The sequence below is a fragment of the Anomalospiza imberbis genome, chromosome 14 (genome assembly GCF_031753505.1).
Source record: "Anomalospiza imberbis isolate Cuckoo-Finch-1a 21T00152 chromosome 14, ASM3175350v1, whole genome shotgun sequence".
Taxonomy (NCBI): Eukaryota; Metazoa; Chordata; class Aves; order Passeriformes; family Viduidae; genus Anomalospiza; species Anomalospiza imberbis.
In genome coordinates, this window is record NC_089694.1 from 1,562,420 (window position 1) to 1,579,142 (window position 16,723).

At 42.5% G+C, this 16,723-nt stretch overlaps 1 long non-coding RNA gene across 2 annotated transcripts in view; it reads right to left on the reverse strand.

Annotated features, from left to right (window-relative positions):
* The window catches only part of LOC137482228 (uncharacterized), a 36,719-nt gene extending 21,618 nt beyond the window's left edge, over window positions 1-15,101 (reverse strand). For both annotated transcript variants that reach the window (XR_011003934.1, XR_011003936.1), the window contains exon 1: window positions 15,024-15,101. This is a non-coding gene — a long non-coding RNA (uncharacterized lncRNA). The remainder of the gene's footprint in view (window positions 1-15,023) is intronic.
* Window positions 15,102-16,723: the final 1,622 nt, after the last annotated feature.

A 16,723-nucleotide genomic window follows, 5' to 3' on the forward strand; every position in this document is an offset into this window, starting at 1 on the left:
CAGAGCAGAACTGCTGGAGTTACAGTCATGAAGAAAAGGCCTGGTCTCAGTCAGTGGTCACAGGTAGATGTGTGAGAGCTGCAGAACCTCCAGCGTGTATGTGGCCAGAATGATGGTGTGTTTCACAAGAAACAGACTCAAATGGCATCTCCAGCCAGCTATGGGCACTGAGAAGGGGGTTTGATTGTTCCAAGGAGATCTTTTGCTGAGATCATGATGTTTTCTCTCTCAATTCCCTTCAGCTCCACGTGAAAGCAAGATCCAACATATGCTGTGTGTATCCTGTGCCCCCCTGCACGTCACTTTGAGTTATCCCAGAGCCTCCTGAGCACCCGGGGAGCAGAGCTTCACTGGGCTGGAAATTCATGCTTCAGCAAATGCATTGTCAATTTGGTGACCATCTGTAATTCACAGGAGTCTTGTTTTATGCCGTGGCAATGAATAAGGCAGGGTTTAGATTTCAGAGCAGACCCAGGGATGTTCTGGAGGCCCTACAGCTCATGGGTTCATAAAGCCCAAGGATGAAGTGCTGGATGAGATCTCTTACTTCAGGTGAGCACCTCCCAGCACAGCTCCCACACCAGACACATTTACACCTACAAGTGAACGTTGCAGACCGGCACAAAGAGTAAGAGAAAGCAAACTTCTAGGAGCTCCAGGATGAAGCATTAATTGCCTTCATATTGCTCTGGAGAAAGCCGAATTTTCAGTGGTGGTCAGTTAACAGCCAGAGACACAATTTGCCTGAGTTGTTTCCTCTGAGTGCAGATGAAATGAGCAATGTACCTGAGCAATATATACAACAAACAATTAATTATGTCATAAGGAACTCCGGCTTTACAGGTAAAACTTTCAAAGAGTGAGTAGGGATGAATGAAAATGGAATTTTTCAGTCGAAAAAGCATTTCCAGCATTATTTATAGATTTTCTATCCAGCATTCAGGACATGGACATCCCTGAGCAGCCACCACTGCTGGTGGTTCACTGCAAACACAGGAAACTCAGACGAGCATGACCACCTTATCAGGGACAATCTAGGAACTGAATTGTTGGCCCTTGTTTCCTTTATTAACAGCAACAGCCATCCTCATTGTCTCATTGAAGCAGAATTTCCAAGGAGACAAAAAGATGCAGTTCACCTAAGCCCTTCCTAAAACAGCTCCACAACAGTTTTCTTCCTTCCTCTTCTCTCTAATTCCCGATGAGATGGTGCAATATTAGTGAATTACATTCATTATTCACCTGTCATCCTGATAAATGATTTTTCAATAGGGGAACCCACATAATAAATCTTTACTGCAGTGAATTAGGGAAACCCAGAACAAAGCAGTGTCTCCTTAGCTGCATTTGCATAACCCGGGGAAATATCTTCTCCTAAATCATTTCTGTTCCCTTTCTTGTTTGTTTTCTTAGAGCAGGATTTGAACACTGGCATTTGAGAGGGATGCTAATGAATTCCCACAGGATTGAAATAAAGCTACAGTAAATAGAGTTGCCTTTCCGTCACCTCTCTAATGCTTACATCTGTGTGCAGAAAGGACCTGAATGGAAATCATTTCCCTCCTCCTCCACAGGTTACTGTGTTGATTTTGGAGGGTTTGTACTGATCTCACTGCAGAGCTACTGGTAAAACACAAAACAAACCTAGAGAATTCCAGAAGCACTTGGGGAAAATCCCATGTTGGAATCAAACAACAGTTTGTCTTTTCCCATTTAGAACCACAGAAGAGTTTGGGTTGGAAGGGACCCTAAAGATCCTCTCGTTCCATGGCAGGGACACCTTCCCCTGTGCCAGGTGCTCCCAGCCCCAGTGTCCAGCCTGGCCTTGGGCACTGCCAGGGATCCAGGGGCAGCCCCAGCTGCTCTGGGCACCTGTGCCAGGGCCTGCCCACCCTGCCAGGGAACAATTCCCTCCTGATATTTAATCTAAACCTTTCAGTGGGAAGCCATTCCCTGTGTGCTGTCCCTCCATCCCTTGTCCCCAGTCCCTCTGCAGCTCTCCTGGAGCCCCTTCAGGCCCTGGCAGGGCTCTGAGCTGTCCCTGGAGCTGCTCCTCTCCAGGTGAGCACCCCCAGCTCTCCCAGCCTGGCTCCAGAGCAGGACCTTGCTGAGCTTCCTGAGGTTTCCACATCCCCTCTGCAGCCTGTCCTGGCTGCAGTGCCCATGAGAACAAACCATTCTGGGCTCTTCTAAGCTCCTCAACAGGACAAAGCATTCTGCTCTAAAAACTCAACCTAAAAAAATACGTTCCCCTTTGAAATCTGCTGCTGCTCCGTGAGAGGAGGTTCATTTTTGGTTTCAGGTTACCCAGCATTGGTTATCTGAGAAAAAGACACCACTCTCAGAGATCTCCTATTAATCCTCATGTCCTAAGCACAGGCACAGAAAATCCCCCATTCAGAGCAGTGAAGGGACAATGGAACACTTCCAAGGAAATTCAAGGAAATGCTTATTTTGTAACCTGTTTAGCTTAGATGGAAATAGAGCTCTGTGTCTGGATCAGTGCCATGCTACCCAAATTCACAGCATTTACACATATCTAAATTATATAATTGTGTTTAGCTGTTTTGCAGCAAACTGCTTAGAAACTTGGAAATTTTGACAGTTATTTCTTGCAGCAGGGCAATCTTATAAACCTTATCAGTCTGTAGATAGCATCTTGTGAAAATTTGCCATATCTTCTGCTATTTGTACAGCATTTTAAAAGTTTTTATTCAAATAGACCAATTTTACTGAGGCTTAAAACTTTCTTAATCAGGTTTAAAACTTTCTTAATCAGCTTTTGTAACCTTATTTTCCTTTGATTTTTTCAAACTTTAAAGTCCTTAGGCTCAGTCACACTTATCCAGTCAGGAGCCTGGTCTGGCTAACAGTTGTTACCAGAAAATATTTCATCCACAAACAAGTAATTTGTAAGATCCTAAACTGGACTTAAACAGTTTTCTTTTCTGTTGCGGAGACCTGCACTGTGATAATGGGTTCTGCCTGAAAGATCTGGAAATTAATTTTAAATTATTTTCACACTCCCTGGATTTAACAACTTCCATCAGACTGGCATTAGGCTCAAGTACAGCTAAATAGCCTAATAAATATGACTTTTGCTGATATTAGTAGATGGCAGAGGGCTCTGCAGCTGCTCAGTCCCAAGCACTGTGATGCCACACACAGTAGAGGCCTGACAAATATTCAGTGCCACACATTCAAAGGGTAAAACTTTGATTTAGAGGCAAACTTAAGTTTGTAAGTGTTGATATTTATCACAGAACTCTCTTATTGACTTAAAGGACATTTATTCACCTCAGGGTGTATAGGAGGTCCATTTCCCTTTATTCAAGTGGCAAACTCCATTAAAATGGAAAAACCCTGTCTCATGTAGAAGGTACAAATCAGCTTCAGCAGTTGTTGAAATTAAGCAAATAATTGACTTGAAAGCTATCCTCAGTTTTGTCAGTGTAATTACACAGCCCATAACTAGGCCATGTGCACCATATTAACATACATGTGAACATTTGCATATGGAAATTTGGCTGTGGCACGAAGTCTAGACAGATTTTTAGGTGCTAACAAGAAGCCTGAGTTCCCTGGATTTTATTGCAAGGCTGGCTCAGTGTTCCTGAGCTACATCTCTGAATGGACACTTCCATAGGCAGTGGAAAATGTTGTTTTCTCCAGTTTATTCCTTACAGTTGCCACTGATTTCTGCATAGTCTTCCATTTCTTAGTTGCCTTTAATTTGCCTTTTTTTTTTTTTTTTTTTTTTTAACAAGAAACTGCCACAGGTATGCCCAAAGCAAACCAAAATCTCAGCAGGTTAATAGAGCCATCAATCTTTTTCACATAAACTTATATGTGTACATATATACACACATAACAGTTTGTATTCATCCCAGAAAAATTGTTGAACTGTTATAAACAACAGCAGAGATCTTAACTGAGTTCTATACTAACAACGAGCATTAATATTGCTACTTAACTAATCAAAGAATTAACAGTGCTCTGCAAACTACATCTGTATAACATTTATATTGCTGAGCAGGAACTGTAGAGTGTTGGGAGGATGCTGAGGAAAGGGAACAAACCTGATTTTAGTCTGCTTTAAGCTGCAAGACCACAGTCTACAGCAATTAATATGAACAAAATCCTGTACAGCTTTGTTTTTAAAAGCTAATATCAATGCTATTATTTCCACTGACACTAACAGTGAGAAATTCTCATGCAAATGAAAAAAGTATTTTCAAACAATTTCTCCTCCTATATAAACCCCTGTTTATATAATGCAAAAGAAACAACTGAAAGGGAAGATAAGGCAGATGAATCTTTCTACATCACGTTTCAGAGCTGAACGTGCAGGATTGTACAACACAAACAATTTCCAGCAGCACTCCATCAATGTGATAAATGCTGCCATTCCATCACACACAGCTTTGACACTCACAAAAATCAGTTCTGAGCTCCACTCACTGGAAAGGTGAGACTGGTGTGAGAGCAGAGTGAAATCAAAGCTACAGAACAGCACATTCCTGTACAAGAATTAGCATTTCATCCTGGCATTGGCAGCACTGCTGAGACTTGTAAATTATGCAACATCTACAATCAACATGCCAAATTTCAGTGGAAACCTTGGTGCTTTTGTAAGTAAATTTTTATCTTGCCCGATCATGTTTGTGTGATGTGTGATTGACTGAGGTGTTTCACAAAGGCATCTCTGCAGCTTGATTGGGAACGCTGCACTTGTGCTTCCTCAAGGAAAAATTAGCCATTTGCATTTGAAATTCATGTCATAAATTCCTCAGTATTCACATTTACCATCTCTCTTACAGCCTCATTCTATCTCTAGAATCTCTGGCTTTGATGAAGACAGGAGAAACTACAAGGAACTACAAGCAGATCTGTAAGGACCATCCATTTATTAACTTTAATAAAAGTTATCTTGATCCACAAGCCTCAGACATTTAATTAAAGTAAATGGAAAAGATGCAGCAAAAATCAGAGTAAAATTTAATATTAGATCAGCCTAAGGAAATTCAAGAGAAAACAGAGGGGACTGATAAAATACCTGATGGATGGGGAAGGATATGATAGTTCAAGGAGAGGGGATGTCACACACAGCTGCTGGGTTACTCACTTACATGCACAAGTGCTGCCTGGAATGCCACAATGTTCGAGAAGAAAAAGCCTGAGATAAATTATTGAAGGGCTGGAGATGCTGTTCACACTTTCCCTGCTCTGACTCTGGTTTTGCACACATCCATCCTCCCACCAGTTCAAACCAGCAGCTCAGGAAGGAGTGCCAGTGCTGGGGTACCAATGATGCCTGAGGGTTGGAGCTTTTCTATTTTTCATGTATTTGTGCTCCTGCAGCTCTCCAGTGTGTAACTCTAAACTCCATGTACAGTGAGAGCTGCTGCTGTCCCATTCTGGGCAGACACAGCAATCCCTCTCCAGGCCTGGCAACCAAGGACACCTCACTGCCTCAGGCCCCAGAGATGTGAACAAAAGTGAGTCTGGGGGAGCAAACTTGGGGTCAATGACTTCATTACCTGAAGCTGTAATTGGAACTCTAACCCCCAAAATGGAAATGGACCAAACCTATAAAAGTGTGCAAACCCGTGACCCGTGGTCCATTTCTGGGGGCTTTGTCTGCCCCAAATGCAAACCTGTGACCCGTGGTCCATTTTTGGGGGCTTTGTCTGCCCCAAATGCAAACCTGTGACCCGTGGTCCATTTTTGGGTGCTTTGTCTGCCCCAAATGTACCTGAAGGCTCTTCAATAAATAGAAATGCTTTTTATTCCCTTAACTCTGCCTGGCCTCTGTTTTTAGGTGGCCCCAAAAGGCACCAGCAACACGAAGCTCCTGCAGACTGCAGCTCTCAGCCAGGAGCTGGAATAAGCAACTGGGGGCATGAGTTTCAGGATTTTTTACCCCTTCAGCACAAATTGGGCACAGGTGGCTCCATCAGCACTCGAGCAGTGTCGCTCTCCCCCCTCCAAGCCTGGCTGTTATTCCACTGAGACATTCTCATTGTTGTGATTGGCTTGTCAAGCCTTCACATTCCTAATTTCTCAGTTTTGATGACTAGATCTTTGCTATAATACCAAGAACAGTGCAGGAAGTGAGTGAAGGACTGACAGTCTTTCATTTTTTAAGACACAAAATAAGTCTTTCCTGTCTACAAGTCAATCCTATTTTATTCTTAGCTTCTCTGGAGCACACTTCCTCCGACAAGAACTGAGCTCTTTTGTCAAAGACATAAATACTGTAGCAACATTGTTCAAACCCTTCCTTCTTGGGTTGTGGTAGCAGATTGCAATTTGCCTGGCAGCAATAAGGCTCTAAAAGTTTTTGTTTAAAAAGTTGCCATTGAGTAAAAAAAATAATTAAAAATCTATAATTTAAATTGCATGGAATTCCTGATATTCTCCTGAGGCAATTAATAATCCAAACATAAGCAACAGCTACTATGTAACATTTTTCAGTCAACATCAAGCGAGATTTAGAAGATATTTCTTAAAACAGTGAAATAGAAAATTACATTTTACATTGGAGTTTGATTGATGATAAAGAAGAAATATTTTATATTCCTTGCACAAAACAGGCTGAAACACAAATATTAATTCTATCTAAGACTTCAGTGTGGCTAAATAATTCATAGAAGTTAATTGAATTTTGTTGGTTGGAAAGGGGATAAGATTGATTCAGCAGTGAGACAGATGAGATAATCCCCCTCAGCCCCTGATATGAGGATTGCCCTTTTCTACAACCTCCTCCAATTTGTTCCCTAATTACACAGGGATCAGTCAGCAAACATCTCCTGGGGACTCCTAACAGCTGCTGACCCCAGAATTCCCTCGAGTGTATCACAGGGGCCTGGAATACTCAGCACCAATTGAAATGGTTAATTTGTACATATTTAGTGGTAGGTACATATTCTGAGGTGAATATATTCCTGACCCCTCCAACCACCAAGAGCTGTTTAAAATTTTCCTTATGTTTTGCATACTGCAGTTATTTTGCCTTGTCCACTTGCATATTAATCCATAATCCACTTTACCTTGCAATACAGCATTCCAGAAATACAAAGACAAATGCATGCAAATTTAAAGAAATCTCACGAACAGATCAAATAATGTTCAGTGAGCTGAGAGAAATCAAAACTCTCCCCAGTCTAAAAACCTAAGAAGAAAGAAAATTTGTGTCACTGATGTGAAGAATTTACCCCAGTGTTGGTGTCAGTACCTCCCATCACTCAGACTATGACAGAGAGGTATAAAAGCAACTTAACAGAACTTTCATGCACAATTTCAATGCTATTGATTAAATAAAAATTCTGATTTACAGGAAGAAACTGTAGCAGCGAGAGTTGTTGAGGAAGAACAGAAAATTACAGTCTGGAAACTGTGATTATTTAAACAATCTCATCTACGGATTAAGGAAATTTATTTTGGTCCTCTCCTACCTAAATCCCCAGTTCAAATCCTAAACTGTAGTCACTCATTCACTTGGTGAAATACTGTAGCCTGGTGAACACTCTAAACACAGGATATTTAAAAGGTCAAAGGTCAAAACAATTTTAAACGTGGGGCTTTGCAAAATTAAAGACCAGTCTTCCCAAGCACTGACTGGGCTGAGCTCACAGAGCAAGGCAGAGCAATTCCAGCTCTGCGATGCTTTGCACTTCGGAGGATGGTGCTCGGGGGCAGTGCTGACACCACACACTTGTAACGAAATTTAGTGAGAAGTGGCTAAATATCAATTCATATCAGCAAAGATTACAAAAGCAACACGAAAGAGAGATTACTGTGAGAAACACCAGTCCTCCTCCTGTGCCAAGGATCAGGAGGAAAGAGAGGAGAGCATTCACGGGGCGAGCTGGGATCCCCCAGCTCACCGGGACTCACTCAGGGGTCTAACAGGGTTCCTGCCCCATCACTCAGGGGAAAGAAAAGCCCCAGTCCATCTCTCTGCCCAGGAGTGGGATATTTCGGGTTATTCAATAAACCCCTCTGAACAGACAGGCACACAAACACAAGTGTGCATCCATGAGCTTGGCACAAGCTCCTGAAGCTGATTTTGAGACTCTGCTTGCAGCTCTGAGCCAGCAGCACCAGACCAGGGCAGCTTTAGGAGTGCCAGTTACAGATCTTCCCAGCAAAGCTCTACAGGCTTCTTCGCCCAAAATTTCTGAAGCATGAGCACACTGAACCTAACGTGTATATTTTAGAATCTGTTTAAAAGACTCCTGAAAGGACAGAAGAACAAATTTACTGGTACAAAGATGGAGGTTGATAGAGTGACAGGGACTCTTAATTCACATGGGAGGCTTTTCTATTTCAAAAACTATGGCCAGGATCAAGCAAATAATATATAGCTATTATGTATTATTATACTATTAATAATAATTATATATTATATAATTAACACATTATATATATGCTAAATATACAGATAGAATTAATTATACAGATATAATTAATATATATCTGATTACAGGTTCTTACTACAGAAGAGTTAAATCTTATTAGATCTGTGTCTCACTCATCCTCTGCTTTTAAATCACAGTAGAGCAACTACACAAAACAAAGACTTCAGGCTGTTTCCAAGGTGATAAATCAAGAGGCAATATTACATGTGGCAATAAGTTCACACTGCAGTTATTCAGGCATTAAAATCTTCTTTGCTAGAGGATCTGCATACCCCTTCCCTCTCATCCCCCACCCCCCCCCCTTCCTATTTTTTTTCCAAATGAAGGATTATGCAGGGTAAGGAAACACAGGTAGGTATTTGTACTAGCAAGAGTAGAAGAGGCACCTAAATGCACAGACAAAGCCCTTTTTTCTTTTTTTTTACTCAAAAATACTTTTATACTGCTTTTTTTTTTTTTTTTCTGGCTGCTTATGTCCTGAGCAATTGCTCTTATGAGCACAAAGTGCTGTTTTTAGTGGAAGTCTGGAGGGGTCTGCACGAGAACATTAAGCAGGGTTGTGACCCAAGAGACTGAAGCTTTGATCCAGTAATGAGATCATCAGAAATGCTCCCAGCAGTGCTGCAGATGTGCTGTACAATAAAACAGAACTAACTACAGCATCAAGAAATGCAGATCTAGAACAACCACACACACAAAGTTACTGGGGAACAGAAGGGTGAGGAAATAAAGGCTGCAAAATGGCTTTCACTCCAAGGACTAAATGATTATTACAATTTCAGCTTCAAAAATACAAACTTCATAAGTCATTTGCATTACAAATATTAACTTGATATCTGTGCAGTACAAAACACAGATTAGAAGGAAAAATGGAGCTTTCAAAATCCAGGAAGATTAGACGGGATCTCATCACCTATGAAATACTTCACTGAACTATACCATGAAGGAAATACAGGTATAGTTGTTACCAGAGAACATATTAGTTTCACTCTTAGTTAAGAAAGTCATCAGGCAGCAGGTGACTTCTGCTACACTTCTTGTTTCCACAGCAGGAGGATTTTCAGGCCTCTAAATTGTCTTAAGGATAGAGACAGGGCTGTCAGTACCGTGACTTCTTGACTGGGACCATGGGAACTGCATCTGTCTGTGGAGCAGTTCATTAGTGACAGCTCCTATGCCCAGCAACAGCTGGTGATCAGTTACTGGAGCCCTGATTATCCCAAGCTGCATCTTGCTCAAGAGAGGCTCCTCATCTCTGTCACCTCATCAATTATCACTTAATAAGAACTGTTACTGCTCTTTAAATGTTCAGCATGGACAGAGACAAATTCTGGCATTAGCATAATGAAGTCTAATATCTCAATAAAGGGCACGAGTCAATAACTGCCGTGATCCACGTCCTGTATTCAGCCAGCCCTTTCAAATTCCCAGGGGAGACATAGTCAAAGTATTAGAGGGCTCAGAGGTGTTTAAAAGGTGTTTAAATTCAAATATACCAGTGGAACAGAGTAATTTAGGTTGCTTTGAAGCCAGGATCTGAATACTGTTTTTTGCCAATTGCTAGTCAGCAGTTCTTCTTCTGATTTTATCTGAAAACTATAAAGAAAGATTTCAATGCTCAGTTACTCAGAGCTGCTCCCCCTGCACTGTGTGCCAGACAAGCCTTGTCAGACAGACTTGTGCTTTACTAGTGGAAAGCATCATCTGCTTTATCCCTAGCCCAGATTTTTAAAGCCACTTTAATTAGTGTAGTTTAAGGAAGATTCATCTCTTCTAAAATTTATACCTGAGCTGCTTGCATCACAGCCTGTCCATAATTATTGAGGCTTTTTTAAAAAAGCTGTAACTTCTATTTCCTATTGTCTGAATTCAAAAGAATAAATGGTTATGTTAGAAACACTAATATTTATGAACACAGAAGTTTAATGCACATAATAAAATGTAGTAATACGTGGAACACCAGCAGTTAATGCAGAATGCTTCTTTTAGGGATGAAAAAATAAAGAAGTCACATTCCAGACATACATTTAGCAGCACTCAAGAAAAGTTCAGTGTGACATGTCTCTGCTGCTCTGCACAGTCAAAGATCACTCACCAAGCACAGGGACAGGGGAAGAATGAAATGTGACCTGGCCACCAAACTGTCCCTACACCAGCTTGGACACACTCCAGTGTCCAGTACCCAGACTGAAACAGCTCCACCCCTGAAATCCAGACCACTTAACAGAGAAACAGATGCAATTAGCAAATAATGCTTCTTTTCCTCATTTTCCAGCCATGCTGCAGCTCTTGTCTGGAGAATACAGACAGGAGCTGCTGCAGGAGAGCTGGGGCAGGGACAAGAGCTCACAGCAGCTCCCTGGGGTCTGGAACATCCAGCAGTGAGCCAGCCTGGGTAACTCAGGAATCAACAAAGCTTTCAAGTCATCCTTTCCCAAAAGCTAACATCAGTTACACCAGGTGAGTGGTTTTTAAACCAGAATTAAACGGCTCATAATCCTCCTAGCACCCACATTCATTCCAGATCTCTGCATCCAGCAGTAAATGAACATGGAATCCTTTGTCAGAAATGATTATACACAACACCTCAAGGGGAGGAATGAGGAAACAATGGTATATGATTGTAAGTTCTGTTTTACTCAGTAGATGTGTGATCAGACCACTCTTGCCTGGCATATCCAGGACCTAGATTTAATTCTTCCTGTAAAAAAACTTCAGTTTGGCCCTTCTCTCTGCCAGGAAACTCTCAAGTCACCCCCTTTCAGTCTACACTTTGGTGTTTCCAGTCTATGAAGTGGAGGAGGAGCTGAAAGACACCAGAAATCTTTTCTCCAGCACGACTATTTTAGCTATGGAACCATCACATCATTTATTAATTTTGTCTTTTTAAGCATTTTGCACAAAAACTGAACAGCTCAGCTGAAGGCACTGAAATATTTGCTTCACTACACATGTGTACAGGAAACTTCCTTTTCCAAAATTTCCTTCCAATTCAACAGAATTGCCTGGAATCCATAAATACAAATGTAGAGATAGACACAAAAGTGTTCACCACCACCTATAATTGGAGTTTGATTTCAGCTTTAATGTTCAAGTCATGTACGTGTCTGCCTTCAGCAGTCAAAGTCTAAAGCTTTTATCAAGATAACCAACTCGTGAGTTTTGCACTGTGACATCTGAGAAAAACATTCTGTCTCATACTTCCTGGAAGAAAAATGATTTCCATTAAGTCAGGTGTACAATAGTTATAAAAGCACAGTCTAATACTGTTAAAGAAATACTTTGACATCCTGCTGATAAGATCATTCTACCCTTGCAGAATGTCAACAGCTAATCATATTCTTTATCTGCACAGATATTATACTGAGAAATTGACTTTGCCATCTGGCTCTCCAGAATTTTTATCAGGTCTTTTTAATTAGGTTCAAATCATTGATTTCCATTGTTCCCCTGCTCCTGTGTTTTTCAGACTGAATCCATTTGCAGTGCACTGCAGCGTTCTCAAGTGGAACCTAAAATGAATGGGATTTTCCTCCAGGTTTTCACACTCTACATCTGCTAGCAAAAGTCCTGTCATGCTTGCTTAGCGGTGCATAAAATTCAATTTTTGTTTTATTAAGATATGAGGATGACCAATCTATTAACAACAACCAAAAAATTATAAAAACTTAAATCAAACAACCTTAAAAACTCCGTATGAAAAATGGGCCCAAGGCTCATAAATTAAAGACATCTGCACGGAGTCCGGGAGGTTGTGTTCTGTAATTGTGATGAACACAATGAAATCAAAGATGTACAGACTTTCACAGGGCAGGACATATTTCTGTGTTAGATTGGGTTTCCTGGCCTGCTGCAGTGCTAAAGGCATTCGTGTGGCATTTCAAGTTGAGAGGAAGTTTATAATATAAAATATTGCTGTACGCCTCACATGCAGGTACTGTAAATTTCAGTTCTCAGAGCAGAAGCTCCTACAAGACTATTGATTTTAAACCCTACACAAAACAGTAATTAAGCTCTAAAGTAACTTTGGTAATGTTAGTCTATGAGGAAGACACTCTTTGGGTAAGAAATGTCTTTAAGAATTTGCATTCAGAAGGAAAATTGAAGACAAATCCCTCAACAATTGAAGACTAATTTGATTTTCAAAGTATGCAAAATCCAGATCTGAAATTCCCTCAGAATTTAATGGATGGAGTGGTTTGGATAGAGACCATAACGTTAGTTTTGATTTAAAAAAACAACCAAAGTAAAACCAACCCAAGAAGAGAGCAAGTCATCCTTTCCCAAAAGCTAACATCAGTTACACCAGGTGAGCGGTGTAACTGGTGATTACACCTTGGTGATGCAATTTCAAAGCTGAACAGTGAGGTTTACATCTTCTGCTCATTTCCTGCATTAATGATATAAAAATTTATGTGTTCTAGATATGAAACACAGCAAATCCTTTGGGAAGGAGACCAATGCACTAATTCAGGGTTCACACAACAAGGCTGTCAAAGATTGAAGCTAAAATGACAAGACACAGCGAAACCCCTCCAAATGCCACTCACAGGCACTGTGCTCACATTTAAAGTTCAGATATTTCCCAGACTCTCTGGGCTTTCTCACAGCTGACCAAAGAAACTTTGGGTGGGAAGCTGCCAGGACCACAGCTGTAACTGGAAGGATTATGCACTGGAACAACGCTATTTCCCTTTTTCCCCCCTAGAAGAGAGGGCAAAATATGACACCAGGGATAGCAGGATTTGTCTTTTTCTTGATGCTAACAGAGCTTTCATTATGGGCACAGCTCAGGTACTGGAGAGTACTTGGAAATTCAGCCTGCAAAATATTTCTCTACAGAGTGTCTGGAATCAAACAGAACCTGCCTTCTGCTGAAGAAATTACAACCCTTGGAAAAAATCTTACTCTAAGGCTGTACTAACCCCACACCCACTTAATAATGTATCAATAGCAGAGTTTACTTCAAAACAAATCACAGGACCTGCAGAGCAGCAAACCTGAGGCATGAGGATCAAAATATGGTGATATTTTGCAATTAAAGACAACCAGCACATAGGGCTGGCCATGGGGTTGGAAGGGGAAGCAGAAGATGCAGGAAAACTTTCCCCAAGTTTTAATTATCTTCCACTGATTTGAGTTGTACATCTGGGCACTTTCATTGAGACATTTCTTGGAGATCAGAGTAGGAAAAGTAGAAAGAAGAACCAGGAGCATGTTTGGTTGGCTGTTTCTCCCAAAAATGAAGCTGCCTCACCTATAATTCTCCTGCTTTTACATTAAAAAAAAACCAAAAACAAAAACAAAACAAAACACAAAAATCCTAGATACCACTCTCAGTCTTTTGGGGAGTTTTTGTTTGTTGCTTTCTTTTTTCTTTTCAAGATATACTCATGTAAAATTTAAACACTATTTAGCATTTATAAAATGTGAATTATTCCTTCAAGTCTCTGAACACAAATTAACACCAATTACATCATAAGCTTGACGCTGTGCTAAGACCCCCAGTTCCTCTTTCTCATTGTATATATTTTTCAACTGCTTTCTTATGTTTTTCACAGAGATGCAGACACACAAGATGTTTGATAGAATATTATTATTCTACTTCTTCCTCTTATGACACTATTATTAATAAAGTTCTCTCATTTATAATCCCTATTCCCTTAGTTCTTTTCCCAGCTACAAGTGTTATTTCTTGCTCTGGAGGTTACTCAGCCACTCAGAAATACTTCAGTGATTTTTTTTCTTTTTTTTAATTGATCAGAGACATTTTTGATGATTCATTGTTAAATGACTCTGACTCTGCTTCATGCTGTGGCTATACATTTGAAGATCTGACATTTTCTGTGCTGGGAGGAGTTCCCTTGCAGAGTTTGGCCCTGAAGGAGAGCTGAGCAGGCAGAGCAGCTCTGACACCCCTGAAATGCAGCCCGGGTCCCACAGCCAGCTCAGAAGTGATGGAGATTGATTAACTCAGGTGTACAAATGCTGGGACACGTTCATGCTTTTACTGCAGAGCTCCAAGAGTCCTCCAGGAGACTGCAGAATATTCCTGACACATTTCAGCTGGCTCTCCCAGGCTGATAAAAGCATAGCCACTGCAGCACAGTTCACCTCTTCAGCTTCTTAAACAATTTCCCCCTTCCAGTGAATCTGCCTATGTGAGGGTCAAACAGTTAAACTCAGCCAAACAAAGCCCTCGAGTATTTTTACCCAGTTGAGAGCAATAACCAAATACTCTCCTACAACCACTTTTCTTCAAGGTGGGAGAATGAAGAGCCAGGCTCTCATCTGCTACTAAGCTTCCTCAGCTGTGAGGAAATCAATAGCAGGGGTGATGACTTCTCAATTATCCCTTCGATGCATTTTCATTTTCCTGCTTTTACCACACTTTACCTTGTCCCTCATGGCTAAGCCACTACCCAGATACTCACAGGAAGGAGAAACCTTTCCCCACGACAATTGAAATAACCAAACAGTTTGATTTTACTCTGAACAGTTTGTGAAATATTAACTATAATTTAAGAACTATATCATGAAAGAACTGTATGCTACATATATATATATATATATATATAAATAAAAGGACAAAACTGTTACTTCTCCCGTGGTGCTTTTCTCTCCCCTGTGATGAAAACTGTGCTGCTGCTAAAGAGATGGAGCCACAAACTGAGGAGGGAACTCACAGAGCCCTTTCCTCTGCAGCGTCCCCAGTGAGGAGCCGTGTCCCAGGCCAGGTGAGCCCCCACACCTGGGCACAGGTACAGCTGCAGCCCTGGCACGGGCACCTCCAGCTCCCCTGGGAACCACAGCTGGCTGTGCCAGACCCCACAAACACAGCACAGCTCGTTCTGTGCCAAGAGAACGAACACCGATTACCAACAGCATCATTTAAAAAATGCCTGTTGCGCAGAAGATAAACAATGCGTGCTCCATTAGTCACTTCAGAGTTTTTGTGAAGGTATTCAGTGCGCTCTGGTGATTTGCTGAAACTTTGCCTGTTTTTATGTTTCCTTTAAACCAGCAGTTCTGCCCACCAGCAAGCCCCAAACCTCAAGTCCCACTAGCTGCCCCTGAGCTCCACCCTGGCCCTGGCTGACGCTTGACGCGCTCTGCCAGGAGAGCCAAGCCAGCAGGACTGCCCGCGGTCAGCGCTGCGCCTGCCTGGCAAGGCTGGGGGCTGCGCTGGGGCACCAAGGGCAGCCCCAGCCCTGCCCTGCGCCCCTTCCCCAGCCGGGCTGGGCTGTGCCATCCCCATGCTGTCAGCCTCTCCAGACCTGCAGAGCAGGTGGGCACAGTTCCCCAGCCGGGCTGGGCTGTGCCATCCACATGCTGTCAGCCCCTTCAGACCTGCAGAGCAGGTGGGCACAGTTCCCCAGCCGGGCTGGGCTGTGCCATCCACATGCTGTCAGCCCCTTCAGACCTGCAGAGCAGGTGGGCACAGTTCCCCAGCCGGGCTGGGCTGTGCCATCCACATGCTGTCAGCCCCTTCAGACCTGCAGAGCAGGTGGGCACAGTTCCCCAGCCGGGCTGGGCTGTGCCATCCGCATGCTGTCAGCCTCTCCAGACCTGCAGAGCAGGTGGGCACAGTTCCCCAGCCGGGCTGGGCTGTGCCATCCCCATGCTGTCAGCCCCTTCAGACCTGCAGAGCAGGTGGGCACAGTTCCCCAGCCGGGCTGGGCTGTGCCATCCACATGCTGTCAGCCTCTCCAGACCTGCAGAGCAGGTGGGCACAGTTCCCCAGCCGGGCTGGGCTGTGCCATCCACATGCTGTCAGCCCCTTCAGACCTGCAGAGCAGGTGGGCACAGTTCCCCAGCCGGGCTGGGCTGTGCCATCCCCATGCTGTCAGCCCCTTCAGACCTGCAGAGCAGGTGGGCACAGTTCCCCAGCCGGGCTGGGCTGTGCCATCCACATGCTGTCAGCCTCTCCAGACCTGCAGAGCAGGTGGGCCCAGACCGCGCTAATGGAACCACCCATCAGTGCCTTTCATTACACTCTGTTTGTTTTCAAAACGGCCCCTATTGATTTTTCTTTCTTTCTTTTTTTTTTTTTTAAGCAGAACATAAAATAAACTGCCCTGTAAACACAGAATAGACTGATAAACACAAATAGGGCCAGCCAGTGTTGGTATTTCTTGTCCTGTGGGAGCTCCATGTGAAGATTAATCTGTATAAATTTATCAGAAATTTACTGTAAATATAGGTGAACTTAAGGTGTGTCAAAAGTTCCTCCTCAACTGAGAAGAACATTTTAATCACCTGTTCCCAGGGTCTATAAATTATGTGCCGTGTAAAAAGTT